This window comes from Marmota flaviventris, chromosome 11 (genome assembly GCF_047511675.1).
Source record: "Marmota flaviventris isolate mMarFla1 chromosome 11, mMarFla1.hap1, whole genome shotgun sequence".
NCBI lineage: Eukaryota > Metazoa > Chordata > Mammalia > Rodentia > Sciuridae > Marmota > Marmota flaviventris.
Genome location: NC_092508.1, coordinates 67,852,452 through 67,880,228, shown reverse-complemented (window position 1 = coordinate 67,880,228; position 27,777 = coordinate 67,852,452).

Sequence of the window (27,777 nt, the reverse complement as noted above, 5' to 3'; positions counted from 1 at the left end):
ACCAAGCAATGTCAGGCAAAATGAAGAATTCCCTGGTCCTTCATACTCTTTGCAGAAGTAAGTGCTGCCATTTTGATGCACAGTTCCTGAAGTCATTTCCTTCTCCAACAGCTATAGTAGATGCTTCATAGCTATAGGGAGGATCCTAGAGGCAGGACAATCACTATGGGGGTGTCCCTGCTCAGTAGCACCACAGATGGTATAAAACCTGTAGCGATCTATAATCCCAGCAGCTCAGGAGGCTGAGGCAGAGGCAGGAGGATAGAAATTCAAAGCCATCCTCAGTAACTTAGTTAGGCCCTAAGCAACATACTAGGATCTTGTCTCAAAATAAAAAATAAAAAAAAAAGGGTTAGGGATGTGGCTCAGTAATTAAGTGCTCCCAGGTTCAATTCCTGTTTTTTTCTTAAAAAAAAAAAATCTGTAGTAAAGAAGAAATCATTCCTCTTGGGCAGAATTAAAAGTAGTTTACCTCCAAACCATGTTTGAATATTATTTTATTTATTAGTCCAGTTAAGGTTTTCAAGGTAAAGCAGTATAGGGTTATTAGAAAAGCAACCAAGTATCTGACAACTGTGTGTGATCTTGGACGAGTCATTCAATTCCTTCCATATGTCACATGTGTCACCAGCTCTGCTTCTTGTTTATAGAGACTGAACATTAGTCTAGCTTTGTTTAAAAGATGGGACGCATGTGCTCCATAAGTACTATTTGATGATCATTGTCACCTCCCAGCCACCAGCCACAGTTGCTCTGTTACTATGAAGTTATTAATATTTGGAACCAGATGGCATATTCAAAATAACTTGGATGGAAATTGCTATTGAAATGCTAATGACTGTTTAGTTCATTCTCCAGGACCAATTCATAACAATGCAATTCAGATTTAAAGTCAAAAGCAAGTGATGCACCCTGGGGGAGGTGAACAAAAATCTCCTAACCCGAAGGTATAAAAGGACTGTGAAGCTTAGTTGTTAACACTGGTATACGAAAAGTCCAATAATGAGGATTTAACTACATAGATATTTAGAGATAAAGATATCAATTCCTGATTACTGAGTTTAAAGTTGAATATTACTGTGAATAAGCAGCTACTATAATTGCAAATGTTATAATATAGTGCCACTTTAAGTTTAGTTCTCAATTCTTCAAGTTTAGTTCTTCAAGTTTAGTTCTCTTTAAGGTAGGCATCGGCATCATCTGGGATCCAGCTAGAAATAGAAATTTTGGGGCCCCAATACAAACCTCCTTAATCTGAGTATTGGGTTACCACAGCAGTTTGGCCTTAAGTTCTCCAGATGATACTTAGGTACACTAGTATTTATGAAGCACTGCTAATGGACCAGCACCATCTGTAACATTGGGCTTTCTAACTCAAATGCTAAGAGTGTCAAAGCCAGTAATCAAATGAATGACAGCATGGCGGGGCCTGTGGCAAACTGGAAAGCTCATGTCCCATTAATAAATATTCATGTTCCTCTTTATCTTGTATTATCTTGTATTTTTTTTGTGTGTGTGTGGGGTGGGGTGGGGGCATTCTGGGGATTCAACTCAGGTGCACTCGACCACTTAACCACATCCCCAATCCTATTTTATATTTTATTTAGAGACAGGGTCTCACTGAGTTGCTTAGTATCTTTCTGTTGCTGAGGTTGCCTTTGAACACTAGACCCTCCTGCTTCAGCCTGTCTCCAGGCGCTGGGATTACAGGTGAGCCACTGTACCCCACTAGATTTTCCAACATATTAAGAAAGCCTCAAAATTCTAAAATTTCAAATAAAGATTCTGCATGTCCGCTTTTAAAATGTTAAATCTCAGGTCAAATAAATTATCTGTGGTAAGAGTGTGTCGGGCGTGTTTGAGGAATAGTCCAGAGATTAGTTTCACATGAGACAAATTGAAAATGGAACAGGAAAAGGGGAAGGTGAGATTGGAGATGTAAAGACCAGAAAATATCGGGCATGGAAGATATGGAAAGGGCTTGGATTTTTCTCTGAATGAAATGGGAGGTTAGTGGAGCACATGGAGCAAAGAAGTGAAATGATCTAATTCATATTTAAAAGAATCACTGTTACTACTCTTTTAAGTGGCAAAATCATGACCAGAACTGGATCACTGGCATCTCATCCCAATAATGCTCTATCATCTAACCTATACACATAAAAAATCCAATCACCCAGTGTTAGATGTAGACTTTTAATTACCTCTGGACAGAAGCCTGTATTATAATGGGTTCCTGGCAGATGTCTCCTTCATTTAATGAGAACCTCCAATGGTGTACTGTTTGGGGACAGTCAGTTTTATTTTCAGACTCTTCTAATCCTTAGAATTAAACATCAGCCTTTTTTTTTTTTTCCTATCCACATTTCCAGTGCTGCTATGGCATTCAAATCAAGGATAAGTCAAAGCCATCTTCAACATGTCATGCTTCATTTGTTTTCTTTAAGTTCATTCAACTTTTCCAATAAAAGATGGTTTCATCTTTCTTCTCAAAGTTCCTCTTAAAGTGAATTCCAAAAGTAAAAATTCCCACTAACGTCAGGTCATTACAGAATGATCCAGAATTATTACTTGCCTTAGTCAGGACACTGCTTCTTTCCTCATCACTCTGTTTATTCCTACTGAGTATGCTATTTAATAAAATTCTTAAGTATTTTTTTAGGATTAAGTGAAGCTGCATTTCCAACATCTGGGAATTCTACAACTGATTTTTGTGACCTAAGTAGAGGACTCCACATTTATTTTAGTTTCATTTAATGTTGTTGGAGCAATGTTGCCAGCTTTAAATTTATTTTAACATGGTTGTTGCCCAACATATTTATATTCCTCCTATTCTTGTACTATCTACAGTTTAAATAAGTATGTTTTTTATGTCCCCAAGTTATGAAAGTGTCAAATAGGACAAGGCCAATGACAGATTTAGGAAATATTCTAACCTCACAAAATCATACCACCTGCCTTTACCCAAGATGGATATTGAAAATTGACAGTGGATATCTTTTCCACAGAAGTCAGATATGGTATTAAAATCTTCCTCGAACCAGTATTGTATTGAGCTGTCACTCACCAGTGAGATTGGCAATTCATGTGGAGTCGACCAGACATGCTGAGCCCATAACACAGTGCCATGTTTCCCATTCAGGTCCACCATTGCCTGTGGCACAATATTAAATTCACTTTGCTTTATGTGTGTTGATTCTTTTCTTGTAAAGTACAAAATCACTAAAACTTTATCAACTCTTAAAATTTTACAAAATATGTTCTGTTTGTCTGATTGTTAAGAACCTTTCTAAACAGATGCATTTCCTCCTGCTCTTCCCTGCACCAACTCACTCTCTGCATTGTCAGCAATTATGTATTTTCCTCCTTCCTTCCACTTCTTTATTCTGTAAATATGTTATATGTTTCTTATTTATTATGTAAGACACAGTGGTAGACTCTTGGATTCCAAAAATGAAAAAGATGCAAGCCTTATTTTCATGGGATTCATGTAAAGGGAGAGAGACAGAAAGACGTATAAACTGCTCATTATAAAGCAATATGGAATAAATACTAATAAAGAAATGCCCAACATGAAAAGAAGACCATCTAATTGAGCTTCAAGGGAGATGGAGTCCAGAAAGAGCTCTCTGGAGATGATGAGTTGGCAGTTATGAGTAAAGGTGGTTAAGTGGACATGAAAATCATAGAGGCAAGACAGGGTAACAAAAAATGGTAAAAATTGGTGAGATAGACTAAAGAGGTAAGGGTACAAATTTTGATAGGCATGGTATGGAAAATAGAAAGGATCTGCTTTAGCAATTTTCAGTGATAAGAAGCAATTGAAGGGAATGGCATGGTTAGGTCTGAATTCAAAGTAATAACTAAAAACTATATTATAGAAATACATTTGAAGAAGACAAGACTGTAAACAAGGAAACTACCTATAAGATCAATTTGGTACTCCCAGAAAAAGATACATATCTAATTTTAGATGGTATAGGTAGATGCATCAGAGAATTTAGGAAACTAAATAAACTAATAAAGCATTTTGACTGATCAGATTTGGAGATGCAAGCAGAAGTATAACGGATAAAGTTTCTAACTTGAGTAATTGAATTGATAGTGTAGACATCAACTGACAAAGAGAATGTGAGAAAAGGGTAGGGACATATTTAAAGCATGTTTAATTTAATGTGTTTGGGACATCCAACTGGAGATGTTTTGTGAACAGTTTTTAAGTCTGAACTGTAAGGGCTGGAGATTATGCAGTTAGCTCCTCCACATGGTCCCTAGGAGAAAGTCAAACCCACCTAATCTGCTCTTCAATCTATGTACTCCTAACCCCAGGCACTACACTCCTAACCATGTCAATACATTTTATTCCTCAGCTTTGCATCTTTAATTTTTCCTCTGACTAGAGCAGCCTTTTTTCTTTAACTTCTATCAAAAAAATTTTCAATCTTGAATTTTACTTCAATTTTTACACACTCATAAATTTTCCACAGGCACTTTCATTTAGAAGTACTCCTACTACCATATTATTGTGCACCTCTTTCATGTTGTCTTAATAGCTTTCTTGGGATATAGTACAGATATGTAAATTTACTCATCTTAAGTATACACATCAATGATCTTGATAATTGTTAGTGGAGACTTTTGAAGAGCAGGAGATTTAAATTTTGATGAAATCTAATTTGTCATTTTTTTCATTATGGATTTTGCATTGTATGTCTTACCTAAGAAATCTTTAGTTAATCCTCATAAGTATTTTCTCCTATGATTTTTTAAAATATGATTTAAGTTTCATAGTTTTATATGTAGGTCTGTTAGTATGATTTATTTTGAGGTTTTTCTTTTTTCTTTCTTATTTTTTTTTTTGTACTGGAGATTGAACCCCAAGGCACTTTACCACTGAGCCACATCCCCAGAACTTTTTACATTTTATTTTGAGTCAGGGTCTCACTAAGTCAATTAAAGCCTCACTTAGTTGTTGAGGCTGGCCTTGAACTTGTGATCCTTCTACCTCAGCCTCCTGAGTCTCAGGGATTACAGGCATGCACCAACATGCCTAGCTTGAGTTACGTTTTATGTACCTAGTTTGGTGTAATGGTTGAAGTTATTTATTTTGCATAAGATATTTAATTTTCCTAGAACTATTTCTTTAAAAGACTTTAAGTTTCCCATTAAATAGCCTTGTCAACTTAGTCAAAAATCAATTGACCACAATACTAGGATTTCTGGACTTTAAATCCTGGGATTTTGTTTCATTGATTCTACACCAATACCACACTGTCTTAATTACTGTAGTTTTATAATAATGTTTGAAATTAGGTAATATAAGGCTTCTACTTTTCTCTTTCCCAAAATTGTTTTGACTAGGCAGGATCCTTTGAATTTCCTCTTGAACATTAAGAATCATCTTGTCAATGTCTAAAAATGGCATAAAACTGTTCATAATATTCCTTTGTATAATTCTTTCAATGTCTCTTAAGTTATGATAATTAGATCCCATCTTCCTTTTCTGATTAATTGATTGGGTCTCCTCACTTTTTTACTTACTCTAATGAAAGGTTTACTAGTTTTATTGGCCTTTTCAAAGAATGAACATTTGGGTTCACTGGCTTTTCTATTATTCTGTATTCCTTTTTTATTGATTTTCAGTCTGATCTTTTTTAACTTCTTTCTAATGAATGCTTTGAGTACAATTTATTTTCCTTTTTCTACTGTTTTTAAGGTATAGGGTTAAGTTATTGATTTGAGACCTGTCCAGTTTTAATAATACAAATATTTAAAGCCATAAATTTTCCTCTAAGCAGTGTTTTAGCTATACACCATACAATTCGATAGCTTATGTTTCCATTTTTATTCATTTCAATATATTTTCTGAATTTTCTTTTGATTTCTTCAGAAGGAAAAAAAACTCATGGATTATTTAGAAGCATTTTGCCTAATTTTCAAATATTTTAGATCTTCCTAAAAAGTCCTCATGCTGTTGATTTCTTGTATAATTCCATTAGAGTGAGAAAACAGATTGGAAATAAAATATATATTTTTTCAATATATGAAGATTTGTTTACAGTTCAATATATGGTCTACACTGTAAAATGTTCTGTCTGTGCTTGAAAAGGATATGTATCATGCTCACCATGGTTGTGGTGTTTTATAGCTATCAGTTGGGTCAATTAGGTGGATAAAGATTTCAAGTCCTTTATATCCTTGCTGATTTTCTGTCTAGTTCTTCTGTCATTTACTAAGAGTGACTGGAGAATTTAACACCCGGCTGAAATCTCCAACAGTAATTTTTGAATTGTCTTTCTTCTTCAATTCTCAGATTTTGTTTAACATATGGGTCTCTGTTGCCAGATTGTAGTTTTTAGTCATGATGTTCACCACTTTTTTTTGTCATGAAATGTCCTTCTCTGTTTCTATTTATTTTAAACATTATTATGTTTCATATTAACGTATCTATGTCTAGCTACTCTATCTTTGCTAAGATTACTGTTTACAGATGTCCTTTTCTACCTTCTTATTTTTAGCACAATGTCTTTGACTCTATTGTGAGTTTCTTATAGAGCATTATTATTTCATTTGACAGTCTCTTACTTCAATTGGTATGTTTATTCTATTCCCATTTAATGTAATTACTAATGTGATTTGATTTATATTTGCTACTTGGCTGTCAGATATATCTCCATGTCATGTCTTTATATTCTTCACTTCAATGCCTTCTTTTGGGTCAATTTTATATGATTTTAATTACTTCATTGTTATTTTAATATTTTATTAGCTGACACATAATATTTATATGAATTTAAAGGGTTCCACATAAGTTTTTTTATTTAAATTAAGTTTATCTTAATGGATACATAAAAACATAAAAATTAAATACATTTATGCAGTACCATGTGATGTATTGATACATGCATACAATGTGTAATGATCAAATCAGGGTAATCAGCATTTCCATCTCCTCAGAGATTTACATTTCTATGCCTTGAAAACACGTTAACCCTTTTAAAAGGTATTTTCTAAGTGGCTGCTCCAGGGAATATAACACACATTTCAATTTATCTAAAACCACAATAACATGGACTGAAAATGTTAATATGACTTAAGTCCAGTAAAAATAACAACTTTTTTCCAATGTAGGTCCATTTTCTTTCACCTCTATTATACTACTGATGTCATATATTTTAATAGATCCATATATTTTATAATCCTAACAATACAATTATAATTACTGCTTTATACAATGTATCTTTAAATAAATTTTTAAAAGGAATGAGAAAACATATTTTTATACCATCTTTTATATTTACCCATATATTTTCCAGTGCTCTATTTCTTCTTGGGTATTCAAGTTACTGTCCAGTTATAATTTCTTTTCAACCTAAAGAATTTCCTTTAATGTTTTTTTTTTTTAAACAGGTCTGCAGGCAATAAGTTCTCTTTTTGTCTCTTTAAATATTTTTAATATGTTATTACTCTACCTTTCTTCCTCCAGGTTTTCTGATGACATATCACCCTTTAATTTCATTTCTGTTCTCTTGAATGTTTTCAAGATTTCCTCTTTGACTTTTAATTTCATTATGACTTTGACAGGTCTACATATCAATCTCTGTCTTGACTCTACTTGGAATACACTGAGCTTCATGGATTTATATATCATTTTACATCATATTTGAGAAGACTTTAGAAATTATGCTTCAGACATGTTTTCTACCCTTTTCTCTCTCTATTCTCTTTTAGGGTCTCTCATTAAATATACACTGGCACATTTAAAGTTGTTCCACAGATCTCTTAGATGCTACTAAGTTTCTTTCAATCTTTTTTCTTAAATTTTCTTCAAAATGGATTGTGTCTATTGATCTGTCATTAAGTTCACTGATTCTTCTGTCCTCTTATGTCTTCTATGTTCTATCTGCTATTGATTTAATCTAGTGATTTTTCCCCTTCTATTATTGTATTTTTAAATTCTATAACTTCCATTTGTTCCTTCTTAATGGTTTTTACTCTTTATTTCTTTATTACATTTTTCTAAATGATTAATTATTATCATCGTATTTTCCTTCATTCTTTCAACATGTTTTCCTTTAACTATTAGAAATAGTTACAGAAACTGCTTTGAAATGTTTGTTAATTTGAAGATCTGGGTATCCTCAGAGACTCACTTTTCCCCCGGGTGTGCATCACACTTTCACTCTTCCCTGTATGTTTATTTTGTGATTATTGAAAAGTGAGTATTTGTGACCATATATTATAGCAACCCTGGGGTTTTTCCCTCCAAGACTTCACCCTCACCCTTGATCCCACCCCACTCCTACCTCTTTATTCTTGATAGTTTCTCTTTTATTGGTATTGCTTTGTTTTGTTTTAGTATGTTGTCTGATATGAATCCGTGGGTTCTATTTCTCCATAGAGTGTGATCACTGGTGACTCAGCACTTTCAAATCCAATTTTAAATTTTAGCATGGTGCCAAACGGATCACCCATGTGTGTCTGCCTAGCTTAGTATCATCCACTGATTAGTCAGAAATGCTAAAATGAGCTGGGGTAACAGCTGAGGCAGTTTTCAAGGCAAGGAACTGGGTATTTGACTTACCTGCAGTACATATTTCCAATTTATAGCCCATGTCGTATAGCTCAACCTTTTTATTATTGCTCTTTTCTTGTTTCCCAGCCTCAAAAACCTGTTGGATATTAATGTTTAAGACCTGAGCCTGTTCCTGACTAAGGGTCTTATCTTTATTCAAAGCAAGGTATTGACACTGGATCTTGCTTTGATCACCACCTATTAGCTGATACTTCTAATAATTCTGACACTCAGTTTTATATCTTATGCCTATCAGTCCCAAGTTTAGACTATGCCATGAAAGTTGAAAATACCAATTAAGTTAATAAGGCCCCAAAGAGAAGACATTTCAGAGAGAGAGCATGCTTATTTCTTGTGCCTCTATCTGATTTTTGTTCTCCAAAATCACCAAGTGTTTGTTGCACCAAAATTAAATAAAATAACGACATTTGTTTCTTTAATATCACCCTTATCCCATGTAAATTTTTAAATTCCCAAAAGGCATGAGGTAGTTTTGTAACTTATAAGCTTATTTTTCATATATTGCCTGACAATCAGAAAAGATTATTTAAGAGTGATATAAAATCTTCATACATTCTCAGTCACACATTTACAAGTTTATGCAAATTATTTTAAGTTATAAAACTAAAATATTATATCTAAATAAAGAATCTCTTTCTCTATCAGAGATGGGCATGTCCTTAGTAATTAACCATCATGGCTGCCACACTCTCAGAGATATCTGTAAAATAATTATTCTTTCCTGGAATAATATGCATATTAATTAGTTCCTACAGCACTTGAGAGACTTCTGGACTATTCCCACCAGTAAGGTCAGGAAATGCATCCACCTTAGTTAGCAGCAAATTTAAAAATCTTGAAGCAAGTTGGGGTCACAAAGAAGAGGAAGCACCCCAAGGGAAGGGCAAAACCAGAGCTCAGAATTTTTCACAGCCCTGAAATGATACCATGTGACCTAATCAATGGGCTTCATTTGTAAGTACCCTAATCCTCAATACCTACAATTGGAATGGACAGTTCTGTTCAATTAGTACGTGGTCAGGGTAGTTTTGGACGTAGTGTTGAACATATAGGTGTTCCACATTAAAATTCAAATATTCAAATGTAATGCCTCAAGAGGATTTGGATTTAACGACTGGTGCTGACCTATGTATAATGATATAGAGAAGTTTGCCCACTAGAATTTTAAACTTAGGTCATGATTTACTCTAAGGTAAAAATTCCAAAAATACATCAACTTTCTTCACAAACTACTAGTCAGTTTCTAGATTGGAGAGTCTAGTGATTCATTGAATACAGATACTTCCATGTGCAAGTCAACAGGAGTTCTTTTTATATTTTTGTAACACAAAAATGAGATCCTGGAATTCCCCCTAATAATTATGTCCATCCTTACCAATTTTTGATTCCTGAAAGCCTAACCTTAACTAAATTCTATATGTATATATACACACATAATCTGATCTGAAGCATTTCAAGTTAACACAATAGAAATAGCTAAACTGTACATGTGACCCTTATGAAATATTATTAAATTGTTCTACTGCATTTAGTTAGCTAAAATATTATTAGAAACATAATAAACAAGGCTAATATGTCCATTGTATAAATAACTCTGATTTGTGGTATAGATTGGTGGGAAGGTGAACTCATACATTAGGCCAAGGTATTCAAACATTATTAATATTAAAGAAATTTTTAAAATCAAGTTCTCTATATACATAATTGGGAGATTTAGATACTTAAGAGAACCAAATGATTATTTAATTTAATAAATGATTAAATAAATGATTATTTAGTAATATATATATATATATATATATATATATATATATATATATATATCACATCTCTGATCTGAAGAAAATACTATAATTCCTAAAATCATGTGTATGCTAAGAAGAGTAAAGAAACCGAAATAGCCATAAAGAGGTGGCATTATTTTTTTTTCTCCTTTGGCAGCAATGCATTGGGGATTGAACCCAAGACCTCATGCATATTAGGTAAGGACTTTATCATTCAACTATATCCCAACCCAAGAGTGGCACTCTTAAGCCATGAGCCTGGAGAGCTGGATATTCTGTTTGTTTTGTTAATAACTAACCTTTGGAAAGTCACTTGGCCCTCTGGTCATCAAAGTCTTCGTCTGAACCTGAGCTTATTTGTATCCAATGGTCTATCAGTAACAGAAAGATATCTGGATCTCAATTTTTGTCTTCAAAAACCTGAAAATCTGTTTCAACTTGGAAAAAACTTGAGGTGCATAGTTCCCTCTACAGATGCAAACCCTTCTTGGTTTTAATTCCACCCTTCATTCTTGAGTATGCATGTACCCTTTAACCCAGCCCATCATACCCTTATACTGTATCTTTCTAGCCCTTGTTAGCTAATAGGTTCCTATAAGAAATGGTAAAACAGTAAATTTTGTGATCCCTAATTTAATAGAGCTCTTCAAGTACTAAGACTCTGTATTTCTTTAAGTTTATACATAAAAATGGATGAATTTGTTAGCCCCTAGAATGGTAAGCTTCCATTCCGTGAGATTAAAATGGGAACAGATGGGTAAGAGACTATTTATTCTCTGGTAGATAAATGTATTCAAGGAAATAAAAATATAGGGTATTATTCATTTGAATGAACTTAGACTAATAGGGCAAAATAAGTTCTCTGGGAAATATGGAAATAGGTAAAGTAAGCCACTTAGACTTTGGACAAAGAAAGTTAAAACATAAATTTTGAAATGATAACAAGGAAGGAAGGATTAATTCATTCCATTTCTATTATCTAGTTTCTGTTTTATGTCAGACACAAATCTATTCACATCTTTATCTAATTTATTATGAGCAGTAGATATCTTCCCTATTATACTGATGAGAAAGTGTAGGCCCCCAAAGATTTGCTTGTCTAAGATCACACAGCTGGTAACAAGATTTGAGACAAGATTTGAAGCTAACTCTAAAGCCACCCTATTATCAAACTTTCATTTCTTTGTGACACTTCAGCCTCAGTCTCCCAAGGTGCTGAGATTACAGGCATGTGTCTTGACTTGAAAGACTTAGGCATGGGGGAGAATGAACCTACCTTTGTTTCATTCACAGGAATATGAGTAGGTCCTATAGTTTCATTACAGTTGCCCTCACTAGCAAGTGAAAATACATAAGCCCTAAACAAATTACCAGTTGAAATATCTCCTTGAAAATCATAGTAGTATCCTTATTTTTGGTTACATCCTTATAATCAGCTAAATATCTCAAGACCATTTACTGACTTTGAAAATTTAGATGCTGCTATTTCCGAAGAGTAAGGGGAAGCCAAGAAAACATGCATGTTGTAGTAACTTAAAAATAGCAGGAAGCATGGTGTAAACAATGACAAAGAATTCATTTGATTTCATCTGTTTCATAGATGTCCATTCAGTCAAATTCTATCTTCACAAAATGAACAATTATGACAAAATCTTTCTTATAGTATGCATTGTTGGGAACACACATGCAATGAAACCCTGAATAGTCATCTTTTCTGAATTTTTAGAGCACAGGAAAAATTGCAGTATGTGTCAGTTCCTTTAGTCTTTCTTGAAAAACAACAACTCTTAATAATAGATCAAGAAAAAACTAACATTGCCCAAGAATTACTTTTTAATTTCTGAACGGTGGTTATTTTGTTCATAGATTCATCATATTCCATTCACCTTTGTTGTCATGCTCATCACTAACTGCAGTCAACCTCAGAAAAAATAACTCAGCACACAGTAGGTATTTATTCAGTCGTGTATATCTTTTACCATGTTACCTGGTCTCAGTGTTCCCATGTGTATAAGATACTGGTTATTAATAATCAGCTCCAAAAATATCTTATACATTTAAATACTTATACATTACACATTTATTATATTTTATAGCTGAGGAGCATGAGAAATATTTATTTACGTTATGATCCAAATTTAAATCTCTTTTGCTTTAAAAACAAGGCCAAATAGTAAAGCCTCCCCTACTGTTTGTGCTCCATAGTATAACATCTCTTGATTACTCTGACAGAGTTCCAGTCACAGGTTGTGAGTCAGAAAGGATTTTCAATGTCCAGCAGCTAAATGTGTCAGCCATGACATTTCTGAAAGTTCTATTTTTATATACAGAGAGAAGGAAAAATCACTTCTTTGTATCTGTCCTTTGCAAAATTCTCAGTTAACTCCAGCTTTTAGATATGTACAATAGTGAATGCATTCTTAGTTAACATGACAAGCAACTGACATTTTTAAACTGGAATAATGCATGTAATGAAAAAATAATCTACACAAGTTTGTCCCTTCTGCATTCGTATTCCCTCTCTCAGTCATAAAGACTGTTAAAATGCAGTTGAAATAATACAAAATGCAGTTCATATCTCACTATTATCCTAATCCTTTTTTCCTACTATTATACAGCTTATCTTAAAATGTTGAAATGTAACTTGCTTGAGTTATAATGTTATATGAATTAAGCATCAGTATTGTTTGGAAGCTCCTTTTAATTGGTCTACAGGGAGATTTTCTGTATATATTAAAATGATTGTATGTCTGAATTATAACAGAACTTATCCTTAAACTTCTTTTGTGTTTAAAATATATTTTTGGGGCAAAATATTTTAATATTTCTTAGGGTAGGTTTTATTGCTAAAATTATTGGTTTGGCAATCTTGGCATAAATGGAAATTTCTGATTGGCTGTCATATCAATGTCACTGAAGCCCAGAAAGTGCATGGCTCTGGCTGTTTTCCTTATTTTTATTTATAAATTCTGTTTCATAACAGCAATAAGATGCTTCAGGCCTTGCAGTTCTGGGGGATTATTGCAGTTGTCAGGTGGTAAAAATCACTGGCCCCTCTGCCTTGTGTCTCAGAACACCACTAGAGGCACGTAATCACGGAGAAATGCAATTCCTGAAATTTCTTAGTGCTTCATTATGACATATCTAACTATTAAAATAAATGATTCATTTTGAAGGCTGGAGGTGTCTAGGAGTGTCCAACCAGTAGCTAAGGGAGGTAGAAGAAATCAAAATGTAGATGATCGAAGCAGAGAGAAGTGGCCAAGCAGTGGCCATCAAAACCTAGAATTAAGTACATGTCATGTTAAAATTGAGAGGCTAAAAAAACCCCAAGAGGTTAAGCTATGATGGCCAATATATATGAATAAATGGTCCTTCTACAGTATCTTAAGTTTAATTGTTTTCTTCTTTACAAATAAACATTAATGTTTATATACCAAACTATTAATAATATTTATTGCACGTACAAATATATCCAAGGCTCATTTGGGAAAATAAAATTTCCTCACACTGAAGGACATTATACACTGTTTTCTTCTATTAAAAAAAAAACAACCTATGTGATATAATAAGCATAGAATCAAAAAGCTTAAAATATTTAAAAGTATACTCTTGAAAACTATAAGCAGCCTGAGTTTTTAAACAAATGGATTGTGAAACTTAGACTCTGACTATACAGCAATAGATAGAGATTAAACTTGCAAGTTACTTTTCTATTTCTTTATTTCATTTTAATTTAATTTAATTTTGCTTTATTTTATTTTATTTTAGTGCTGGGTATCCAACCCAGGCCTCAGGAATGCTAGGCAAGCCCTGTATCAATGAACTATAACCACAACTTAAATTTCTAATTCTAAATAGCAATTTGGAAGTAAGTTTCTATTTCTTTATTTCAACAATCATTCCAAAGAACAATGTAAACTAAAGGAGGCCAAATAATCTTTTCAGGGAAAGAATACCGAAGTTTTTCTTGGAAAAGAGCCAGTTTTAGGTAGGGGGTGTTTATGGCCTAGGGAGTTACTGTAGCAATAGAGAAAGATTAATAATTTGCACATGTGAGATTCTTGGAAGGCAGGATACAGCTGTAAAGAATTAACCCCTCTTGAGAGATGTAAAAACAGAGCAGCTGAGAGGAGACCTGTTGGGAGGGACTAAAACTATTCAGGCTACAGATGTCCTCAAAGAGAAGCGGAGAAAGTACATTTGAGAACTGACAAGCTTTTGTCTTTGCTTATAAATGAGCAGATAACTTAGGAAATTTTAAAAGACAGAAGGAGCCAATTGTGACCAATTAAATTGTATCATTGGAATATTAAGTAAGCACTATAATGAGTTGTTTAATGAAATTAAGTACTACAATGTTCTGCTGATAGGATTATTTGGAGTTCCTTTGTAAAAGAAAGAAGGTGAGCAGATCCATGCGTGATGCTCTGTGCCTCTATTGTTCCCAAAAGTCAGGTTATTGACTGTTAGAATACTCATTTTCCAGAATCCACTGACCTAAATTTAAAAAAAAAAAAGAAAAAGAAAAAGGTAATCAGATCAAAACATTTTGTCAATGATAGACAAGAGGTCCAACTTCCATTTTAACTGAAATTGATAGTTGATTTTTGCTTCCAGGGCGGGAAGGGCAGCTGTTATGCTTCAATGAAGTAAACCCAATGAAACTTTCTAAATGATCTTAAAACACAGGTTTAAAGAATGATGATATTACTGAAAACATTTTGTGAAATCTCCTTGAAGTAAATTCCATTCATCATTCCAATTTCATTTGAGCCTAAAGCAGAAATGGAAACAATCCATACCTGACTTAATGTATTATTCAGCACGTTAGTGTTTCCACAAAATAATAGGTCAGTGGTCCTCAAAGTATGGCCTCAGGTCTTCTGAGAGGTCTCTGAGACTCTTCCAGGGGCCTCTTGAGGTCAGCGTTATTTTCATAATAATCTAAGACACTGTTGTGTTTTAAACTTTCATTCTCTCATGAGTATTCAGTAGACGTCTCAGATGCTACATGACATGTGATGACATCATCACTCTGGTGACTAATGGCATGTGTGTGCTTTAGTGTTCATAGGGTTATTTTATTTTATTTTATTTTTGAGTTCTCTAGGTAGGTTTCTGGGGTCATCAATAATTTTTCAAGGCATAAACTTTAAAATTTTGTACTAGTTTGAGTGGTACTAATATAAGGTCATTTGTCCCATGTCTTGATAACATCATTACCTATTTTATTGATGTTTTAAAAGATTTCTGTGTAGTGTTAAACACATTAGAGTTGAAATTATTGTGATTAAAGAATATACGTTTGTTGTACATGCATTTCAACTATGTCTTAGCAGCAGAACCTTTAAAATAAATGGAATGAAATCTTAGGTGTCAATAGTAGATACAAAAATTTACAATAGTGCTGGTGTCTTAGAGGACAAGAAGCATAGCTCTTCCTGGCTGGCCTCCTGAGACTCCTCCAGAGCTTCCTTGATGTTCATTGAGACATGATGAAAACTACTCTATTATGACTTGCCGTATTTTTAAATATCTGTATGTATTACTCTTTATGTATGATTTTAATTGATAAGAATGAAGAAAAATTTCCCCTTCAGTCTGTGAAGTTTCACTGAAATTAAATGACAACAGACGAGTTAACAGGAAAAGGTAATACAAATTTATTAATGTACATAGGCAGGGGATCCATATAAAGTATGAAATTCAAAGAAAGGGAGAAATGGCTGGAATTTAAATACCCTCTGTATAGAAAAAAGGGAAATGGAGGGCTATAAACCATTATAGGTGAAAGAGTAAATAATTTTTATAGGAGAAAACAACAATATAAAACAGATAATGGCTTGGGGCAAAGTTCTGCTGGGCCCTAGATAATAATGTTTTTCAGTCTTTATGACATGAGTGAAATCCTCTTTGGTTAATGAAATTTCAGTAAGATGAAGGCAGTTGTGTTCCCCTTTGGTGGATCTGGCCTTCAGGTAGTGTTATGGTTTGAAGGTAAGGTGTTCCCCAAAAGTTCTGTGTAAGATAATGCAAGAAGATTTACAGGAGAAATAATTGATTTATGAGAGCCTTAACCCAATCAGCAAATTAATCCCTTGATGGGGATTACCCGAGTTATAACTGAAGGATGGTAGAGTGTGGCTGGAGGAGATGATCACTGGGGGTGTGCCTTTGGGGTATATATTTTGTATCTTTTTCTCTGTGCTTCTGATCATCATGTGAGCTGCTTTCCTCTGCCACACTATTCTGCCATGTTGTTCAGCCTCTCCTCAAGCTCTGAAGAATGGAGCCTGCCTTCTATGGATTAAGACCTCTGAAATTATGAGCCCCCAAATAAACTTTTCCTCCTCTACAATTGTTATGGTCAGTCTTTTAGTCACTGCAGCAAAAATGATGACTAAAACAGGTAGATAAGGTTGCTTCCGGGAAGTTTTGCTGCTCCTCAAGTACTCTCAGTTTGAAGTCCAAAGTGGCATATTTTGGGGTATCATTTTTCTGAGTTACAACAGTTTCAATAACAATGCTGTGAGATATTTTAAAGGGATTTTTCCCCCTATTTTGTATTTTATTTAGAGACAGGGTCTCACTGAGTTGCTTGGTGCCTCACCATTGCTGAGGCTGGCTTTGAAGAGAAGGGAACATTTTTATCACATTTAATCAAGAAAACATCTCTTCTAACAAGAGTCAAAGTGGTATATAACCTCCACATAGTAGACATATTTCATAGAATAGAACATTAAGAACAAAAAAGGATGGAATATTAGAACACATAAGTAGAGATGCCCTGAATAAGAGAGCATAGCATTGTACAAAGTTTATTGCAAGCATAGAGGACTTCCCTAAATTATTTACAATTAAGAATAGACTTTACATTATGTTAACATTATATAAAGTGTTGAGGATTTGATACCTGATATCTCAAGGTAAATTAATTTGATATAAAGAAAACGAGAATTCTTTTCACTTAGTATTAAATGACTAAAGTATTATAGTATTTATATGTACATGTGCACACATGCACTGACACATACATTCTTAGCTTAGCTATGATAACACATAGTATTAAAGTTTTAGTGGCTTAAAACAGTAAATATTTATATTTTTGTTTTGTTCCTAAGTGCTCAGATTGGCTGCACCTCCATTTTGCTCATTTCTGTCTTTTCATTCTTGAACCCAGGATGATAGACCAGTCCCTTTCTGTCCAAAACTTATACTGTTCCCAAGGCTTAGGATAGGGATTCAAGAGATCCTCAAAACTGTGCAAGCTTCTATAGAACTTCTATTTGGATGTGGCAAGCATCATGTCTGACCATAAAAGTGGGGGTGGGTTGAGTATTGCACTATAAAAACAAATATGGAGATTTGGAGATGTGGAATAAATTATCCAAGGTCATACATTAGTAAGTGTGCTATCAAGTATGATAGTAATATATTCTGATTCCAAGTCCAGAGGCCTTTTCTCCATGCCATGCTGGCTCTATTTATCATTTTAAACTGCTCACAAATTGAAGCTTAATTTGTATTATCATTATCTATTTATCTCTTTCTTCCTTAGGAATGGAGGGGAGAGAGAAAGGCTCCCTTCATTCGCTCTGAGTTTTTCTCAAGAATTCTCTTCTCAAACATTATCTGGGAAATAACTCAGTGAAGATTCTCCAAGGAGTCTTCTTCTAGCATTGCCCCTCCCAGTGGAAATAAGTGTACAAATTAATTAGTTAATTAATTAATTAGTCATGAATTGTGGAAGGGGATTAATCATTCAGAAAAGGGAAAGATGTGTCCTAAGACGACAAAATGTTATTCTTTTTTTTTTTTTTCTCACAAACCCTGTCTACCCTTTCTTCAGTGACATATTAAGTTGAACAAAAGAGGTATGGATACTTTAATGTTTTCATATATTATACATATTGAAATTATTATCCAGGGTTTTTAAAATAACTATCCTTTACTAAAGACTACACCTATTGTACACTTTTTAAGAGTAAGTAAATAAAGACAACAGGGTACATAGCTTTCTAGGATTACAAAAGCAAGACTAATGTTAAACGATAATAACATTTCTAAGGCTGATCTACAGTATGTTTGATTTAACCACTACATTTTATTTCCTCCATAAGCAGTTAATAGACCATCTTTCCCTTTTCCATAAATACGTCTTCGTTCCTCAACCTCCAACACCAAATCCTTAACTTTTATGTGTAGTTTAGTTATGTGTTTGGTGGGGGAACAGGACTTCAATAGCAGTATGATCTTTGTGAAGAATAGGTCATTCTCCTATTGAGATGGAATTTACAAACTTATTGAGGTTTCCTGATCCAAATATTTTTTGCTAGATTAAGTGATGATTGTGGTCATTATTTTCACACTGTAGTATAACATTCATGAGGAGGTTTGATCTAACAGCTACATTAAAAACTTATCCTTGTTAACCACTAGATTTCTAATAATTTCTCTTTGCTGAAATTAGCACCATGCATACATGGAGTAATGGAAGTATTTCTCAAGCTCTGTTAGTTATAAGTAATTCTAATGTAAAGACTACAGAATGTTTAAAGAAAATTAATCTAACAATTTAACATGATTCTATATTTAATCAACACAAAATGTTTTGCATACCAACTCATTCTATTGTATAAAAGCAGAATTTATCTTACAAAATATAATAATAAAAGTTTGCATTTATATGATGCTTTTTGTTGCCATCATGTTTTATACTATTTATCTGAAGTACATAATATCTTTGAAAAGTGGGTAAAATTTAGTATCCCATTTTACAAATAATAATAAACATAAAAATTAAATAATTTCCTGGACACACAGCCAAACCAATGATACTGATGAAACTGAAATATCTTTGTTGTTACTTTGAAATTATTTTATTATCAGAAATGTAGGGTCTTCTACACCTGGTCTTTCATTAAATCTTCAAAAATCATCCTATTAAAAATGATTACTGATGAGTTCACTGAAGTACAGAGATGTCAAATAATTTGTCAGGCTTGAAAACAACATAATCATGAATCCTACTAACCCCTAGTTCAAGAAACCTACTTTCATTTCTAAGCCTTAATTTCTTCTACAAAAAATAAAAATCAAAAAAAAAAAATTAGAGGCTGGGGATGTGGCTCAAGTGGTAGTGTGCTTGCCTGGCATGCCTGGGGCCCGGGTTTGATCCTCAGCACCACATACAAACAAAGATGTTGTGTCCTCCGAAAACTAAAAAATAAATATTAAAAAAAATTCTCTCTCTCTCTCTCTCTCTCTCTCTCTCTCTCTCTCTCTCTCCCCCTCTCTCTCTCTCTAAAAAAAATTAAAAAGAAAAAGTAGCAAAATATTATTAAATAACCCACAAAAGTTCATATATCTCAAGACAATCTACTAACAATTTAAAAAGAGAAAAAAAAAAAAAACATAAAATTAAGTCCCTTGGGGGGAAAAATGAAGAAATCAAGAACAATGCATTTCAAAGCAGAAATAAAAATATAGCAAAATGATATTGATCTCTTGCTATGCCTGACATTAGGCCTCCTGAAGCTTGTTTTCTACAGTGTTTTGATATAGAAGTATATATGAGCAAGAAGAAATAAAGAGTACGAGAAAGTTAAACACAAATGCATGCATATAGAGCGTCAAGCAAGGAAAGTTCTGTCCCTTTATGTAATAACACCAGACAGGTGATCCTTCAGAATACATTTAGTCATGACAACTGAAAACCTGCTCATTTTTACTCCCGTAGATTAAGATGTTTTTAGAAATGATCGCTTTATCTGTCTCTTGATTTTAGAAAAACATTCATCCCAACAGGAACACAGCCAACAGCGCCCATCACCTCCGAAAACTTCCCAAGGCTTCTATTTGGTAGCTGATTGGGTCCTCTAGGAAGCTCCACCCCGACCGCAAGAGATGGACTCAACTCAGGAGAGAAGGGCTGGCTTGGTACAGGAATTAAAAGTGACTGAATTGTGATTATAACCTTTTGTTAGTTTTATCAGCTTTTTAAATTTTTCAAGTAACTAGCTTATTTATGGCAAAACTACGAAGGAGTTAACCAGTGGAGGGTTTGTAGAGGTTTAGAGGAAGAAAAGTCCCTCACTGGCTCTCCAGACTCCTTCGTATACTGCTTGTACCCTGCCTAGAACACTATTGTGAAAGGGAAACAAAATGGGTTGGTGCCTCTGTTAATTGGCCAATGTAACCAGATGGGGACAGAAGGGGGTTGTTTTATATAGCATTAAAGCAATACACCCAAATTTTAGCTAAGATTTAAGCAGAAATGACTGATAACTGGACTTGGCTGAAGTGGACCCTAAGTAAACACAGCATCTTTACTAAAAAAGAAAGTCACTGAAGCATTTACCTACAATACCCTCTTCAGTTAAGCACTTCCTGAGGAGGACCTAGAGATCTGTTTATTTTTCCAGCTAACAAAGAAGGAGGGAAGCTTTCTGACGTTTTTTTTTTTGTTTGTTTGTTTGTGGGAAAAAAAATCTTTGGATACTTGAATACTTTCTTTTCCCTCTCTCTCTCTCTCTCTCTCTCTCTCTCTCTCTCTCTCTCTCTCTCTCTCTCTCTCTCTCTCATTGGAAGTTAGAGACTTAAGCTCAACTGAGTTGACACCCCTTGTTCCCTTTACCTCTATAATTACTACTCAAGAGAGAGACTAAGTTGCTTGCTCCTAGCTCCCAGGTCGCTTGGGGGTGGCTGTTGTTGGAGTCCACTTGAGATAATGTTTCTTCTGTGTCAGTTTGAAGAAACTGCCTGCAACAATGGCAATCCCCAGGGTGATACTCCCGAGGGTGCCCAGATTCAGCTGTCAGTCACCTTCAGCCCTGAGCCATCAAATCTATTTACACAAAAGCTGGTTATCAGAAACCTTTTGAAAAGCTAAGAGGAGATTTACCCATCCTTGAATCTTCATTCTTTTTTCTTGGAGTCCCCCATTTTCCCCATTCTATCTTTTCTTTTCTTTTTTTCCCCCTGCTCCCTGACTACATTTGAGAACTTCCAAGGCTTCCCCCACCCATCCACCCCCGCCCCCTGCTTTTGTTCTGCCCTAGAGCTTACACCATGTTGTTATTATCTTAAAGCTTGAGCCTAGGCTTGAATATTGCTCTCAGGATATATAGAAATAAATACCTGGTACTACTGTGTGAACAATTTTAATTCTATTACATATTTTGTCTTCAAAAGGATAGAATTTTCTAGGGATTAGTAAAAGATTGTTTTATACCATAATATTGAGAAACTGGAATTATGTACTAAAATATTTTTAAGCGTATGTGTATTTATGCATACTTATTCCTATATGCCTTGCAGTTACATACATATCTTTTTCTTTAAAATAATTTTACTCTAATAATTAGTTTAAAAACAGATCAATTTACAACTGAAATGGACTTCCACAATTTATACAAAATTGGAAAAATTATTTTGTTGTCTAAATATTATTGAATTTCATATATGAATCTGTAAATTTGATAGTTTTTAAATGTAATAACTAATTTTCACTGAGAAAAAAATTCTAAATTTCTCTGCCATATAATTATTAGAAAATCAAATTTATCAAATTGAAAGAGTTTTGATTAGTGAAAAATGTAAATAAAATATTACATTAAATGTAAGTTTATTTCATTAATGTGCATAAGATTGCTAGAATTAGAATAACGAAATATTACCTAGTATAATGACTTCAGGGAATATTTGCCATTGTAATTAGTTTGTCAATTGTAAGAAACCTTAGTAGCATAATTCAAGATGGAACAGCAGATATGCTAAATTGAGTGGAGTTATAATATGAGACCTAGTTTAAAGAACAGGCCAAGGAAAAATCTATTCTTATAGCCATTTGTACATTGATCTGTATAAAGAACCAGATCAGACCACATTACTAAGACCAGTTGAAACTTTTCAACTCTTTGTTTCAACTCTCTGTTTGAACTCCCAGATCCTTCTCTAGTTACAAAAGTTGTATCCAATATTCTACTGGAAAATAATCAGGTGTCTTATTTGTTCATTTGATATTGTTTCTTTAGCATTTAGTACTACTTGCTGAGATATAATGTTAAAAAACTTTATTTAATTTACCATTTTGTAGAAAGACCCAAAGTAGGTATTCAATATACAAATAACTTGTTGTCAAGCAATTTTAATACCTTCAATTTATTTGTAAAATTAATTTTTTATTTACACTATGTAACAACGTCAACTATATCCCAAACACTGTAAGGATTTGAAAGTATAAAAGTCAACATAATAAGAACCGTGTCACAATGTAGCTCATGATCTGCTCCAGTAACTTTATACAAGCCACTGTTATCTCTTCTGGACTTTTCCAGACTAGACATGCATGGTTTGGTTCCATCACATATCATTGGCCTCTATGTAAATATTCTTGTCTCCTAACACTAAATTCCAAACACAAAGAGTTTTTTGCCTTTTGTTATTTGCTTTCAGTTGTTGGATTATATCACATCTTTTTCATCTCAGGGGCTTAGAGATGATCATGGTCTGAATTTATATAGTTTTATTATATGATTTATCTTTACCTGATTTGAGAAAAGTAGATGTTAGTTGCTAGCAATTATGGTTAGATGTTAGCTCCAGTGGAATATTGATATCACTTATTACATGTATAAAATAAACTTTTCTAGTTGTCAAACTTTTGTATAATAATTTTACTAGTTGATTTTGAAGGATTTTTCCATATTTCATTATCTCCATTATTATAACCAATATGTATCTCAATTCAGATTATGTAATAAATACATTTCTTGACGCTGCCATGACAATTTACCATAAATTTGTTACTTAAGACAATAGAAATTCAGAGTTCTGGAGGTTAAAAGCATGAAATTAAGGTGTTAGTCTTACTCCCTTGGGGGCTCTAGGAGAGAATCTGTTCTGTGCTTCTCACCTAGCTTTTTGTGGCTGGCACATTCCTTGGCATATCTTGGTTTGGAGCAATGAAATGCCAGTCTCTTCCCCTGTCTATCCATTGTTATCCTCTTCTGTCTTGTATCTTTCCCCTGTTTGTTTCTTACAAGGACACTTAACCACTGAATTTAGGATCCACCCAAGTAAACCAGAATGATCTCTTCATCTCAAGATTCATCACTTAGTTACATGTTCAAAGACCCTTTTTTTTCCACACTAGGTAATATTCACAATTTCTAGGGATTTGATATAGGCATGTCTTTTTGAGGGTCACCATCCAACCCATTAAATGTTGGAATTTATTGATTTATATTTCATGGTGATGGTTTGGATGCAAGGTGTCTCCCAAAAGCTCACATGTGAGACAATGCTAGATGGTTCAGAGGGGAAATGATTGGGTTATGAGAACCTTAACCCAATCAGTGAATTAATCCCTTGGCAGGATTAATTGAGTGGTAATTGAAGGCAGGTAGGGTGTGCTTATAGGAGGTGGAGCATTGGGGGCATGACTTTGGGGTATATATTTGTATCTAACAAGTGAAACCTCTCTCTCTCTCTCTCTCTCTCTCTCTCTCTCTCTCTCTCTCTCTCTCTCTCTTCCTCTCCCTTTTCTTATCATTTTGTGAACCTCTTCCTTCCACCATGATGTCCTACCTCATCTCAAGCCCCAAGGAACAGAGCCTGCTGTCTATGGATTGAGATCTCTGAAACTGTGAGCCCCCCCCAAAATTTTTTCCTCCTCTACAATTGTGCTGGTTGGGTCTTTTAGTCACAGCAGTGAAAAAGCTGACTAAAACATTCATGTCTTTCAAATGTTTTGATTTTGCTATTGAATTTTTTATTTTCATTTTAAAAACAAATCATTCATGATGACTTTAATATATACCTGGAATGACTAATGTGTATATTCAACATTTAACTTGAAAAGCATATTTAATCTGTCAGATCTTCTGATTAGTAATTCTTATAAAATTTTGATGACTTGGTTCCAGGACTAGAATAATTTTCCTGAGATAAATAGATGGATCACACATTGGGTGTAGAAAATTCTATTTCTTTTGTCCTTCCCTCTGTAATGACAGTTTATTTTCATAAACTAAGAAGAGACTGAGGTAATGACTATCAAAATCAACCATATCATGTTACAATCATTTGTTTGAAGTGCATTGACAAGGAATTAATCCTTTAATAGGGGGAAATACATTAGAGAGACATGCAAATTGCAGTTAACAATAATTAGGGAAATGGAGCAAATTCAATATCCATGATTATCTTTTATATGTATTTTTAATTCACTACCCCTAGAAAAGAGCCTTACATGTGAAGCACTAAAAAGACAAACAAATATGTTCTTTATTGTAAATATATACAGGAAAGATTGATAAAAATAGAGCCTGATGTTTTTTTTAGCCAAAATATTGATAGATTACAATTGAGTTGCTGGCTTTCAACATTTTTTTTCTTTCTTCTTTCTTTACTCTCCCTACCCCCATTTTTTCCTTCTGTGGGGTGGGGAGTCACATGTAGCCAAAATTATTTTTAGGAAAAGGTAGTATACTTGAATTTGGAAGTTAGAGTAAGAAGAATTACATTAGGCAAGAAAGCAGTGGTTTAGAGAATGGAATACAGAGAGAATGAAAACAACATTGGAAACAGAAAAATAATAGAAGTCAAAACAGCTCTTTAAAAATATGTAAAGTACCAATTAAAACATTACTTAAATGGAAAAAATTCACAATTTAATGCATTGTTTTTCTTGATTGAAAATTAAAGGACAATTTTTACGTCTAACTCAATTTTGTAGGAATTTATTTTCCTAACAATATTAATTATTATATCAAAGCCATCATGGTTCATGGATTAGATAGGAGCTATTTGATTTACTCAGAACTTTTTCATATCAGATTTTTAATTTTAATAATAGAAGAATACCTATCATCGATGATTTTAATGTTGACAATTAATGGGAAAAAAGCATAATTTTCCCATCTGGTAGCAAATCAGGCACCTATAGAAGCATATTAACTATCTCAGCAGTAGCAATTCACCAAATCAGACTTACGTTTCCTGAAATAGTTTCTTCATCCCAAATTTCTAACCCTTCAATACTCGACTTATAAATTTACCAACAAAAAATTATGAAGTCACAGCAGAATGAAACAGAAAAGTTCTGGGAACTCAGTTATATGACTTGAAAAAATATATATATTTAAGAAGGATTTGCCAACATAAATCGTTCCTGAAAGAGAAAATAGGTAATAGGGAAGGATGGATACTGATGAGATCCAAGAAGGAAAATAGAAATGTGTGTGTGTGTGTGTGTGTGTGTGTGTGTGTGTGTGTGTGTGTTAAGAACCCTTGCTACCAGCATGAGTGAGTGAAAACACAGGGACATGTTGTAATCTATTTTGCAGGCTCAGCTACAGTGTCTCAATCTATTCTTCACAACTATTTCCCAACTTTCTCTTTCTTTCCTCACACACCAGCAGCAGGATTTACTCAGTGTCATTTCCAGAAGTAACACTTTAAGAAACACTTTCAGAAACAGTTTCTCAATTTCAGGATACTGATACTTTTAGCAGCCCAACAAGAATTTCTGAAATCATTTTAAAGACCAACTTTTCTGAAAACAGCAAGAGTCCAGTTTTTCTTAAAAAGTATATGGTGTATTTATTCATTAATGTGGATCAAGAAAATTAGTAGAATTAAGCATTAAGCCCAGCAAGCATCAATGTGTTACCATTGGTCTTTGAACATACCTAGAGTTTCTCTGAAATGTTGATTCTCTTTCAGTCTTTAATAGATCAGTCAAGTTTTATTAAGATGCTTTGTAAATAGCAAGGTTTTTTTTTTTTTTTCCCCTAGGAGAGATATGAGAAAGGTTTTCTTTGACAAAAATTTTATTTTCTTTGGCTGGTGAGATCTGCTCCTTCCTAAGTTTGCATTAATCTTTATTAAATATGTATTCCTAGGTTCTTAAATATCCAGAAAGAAAAATAAGCTCCTTGTTGAGTATATTTAGTCAAATAATTTACATGGATTTTTTAGGGATAGTGCTTTTTTCCATTTTAAAAGAATCAAATATGTTACAAATGAGAAATCTGCTTCTTATTGAATATATCAATGTATATAAGTATCATTTATGTAGATATGTATGATACTGTCGTTATTCCTTCTTTTGTAAGGAGAGATGTGTCTAATATAAAGTTTTGTTATCCTATCATTTTGGACAAAAAGTGTGAAGAAAATCCTGAAAAATCTGTTAGTTAAAATGGGAAAATAAAACTCGAGTCTGAAATCTTAACCATTTAAAACCTTGAAATCTCATAAATTAAACATCATTGAGCTTGGTCCCATCTTTCATAACAGCTCTCCAGAGAAAATCTAAAAGCCAGGCCACTCTGAGATGAGCTGTGGATGATTCAGTAGGTGGCACAATTTTCACTGAGTCAGTACTGAACCGATGCCCCAGCATGGTATGAGGGGGCACTGCTCTGCTGGAGGTGTCGTCTAATGGATGAGGGTAAAACCAAGGTCCTGACCACCAGCAGTTATTAAAAATCCCATGGCACTTTTCAAAAGAGTAAAGATGATGTTAAACCCTGTGTCCTGGCTAATTTCCAAATTGGGCAATTATATTCTGCCTACTTAAAATTTCTCTGTAATTTTAGTTGGATAATATATTCTTCATCTTCTGCCCTGTGCTTTTGCTGTATCCAGCTTAGAGGTGGATGCATTTTCATGGTGAGAAAAGTGATGCTTCTTTGAAAAATGTCTTGCAAGGTCTGGGATCAGAGGATGAAAGGTACAACATCCATCTATCAGAACAGGTGCCATATTAGTTTGTTTCTCCAGTGATTAGGCTGACTATAAGAAAATCGCCAAATAAGTGTCTAAAAAATAGCCTCGTCAGGTAGTCAGAGGTGCAACCACGCTTGCAAGGTTTCCAAGATGGATATTTTAATTCTATTAAGTTGTGACTAAGAAATGAGGCTTCTCTTGAAGTGAATATATTATGTAAATATTAACAATTTAAGCATAAAATTACAGACTTTTAATTAAATTTCTCAACATTTGCCTTAGCAAGGGCTATCACATTCACTCCATAGCATTAGTCACTATATCATTTTTACTTATAACATTAATGAAATTTCCTCCAAATCAATAATTGTTAAGAAAGAAGATAACCATTGAGAAACAAATGGAAAGCATGTCTTAAAAAATAATAAAATAGTTCTTGGTTAGCATGCTTTTAAGTTAGGGAAAGGCATGGAAAACATTCCTAAGGAAAAGACCAATAGAGGGATGCATAAGGCCTGACCCTTGCTTCTTAACTGTGCTTTCAACTTGACACCATCTTTAAGATAAACACCATAAAGAAAAATGTGGAGGAGTTTAGTATCATCAATGGTTACATTTGCATTTATCTTGACTATTTAGATTTTACAGATGCTTAGT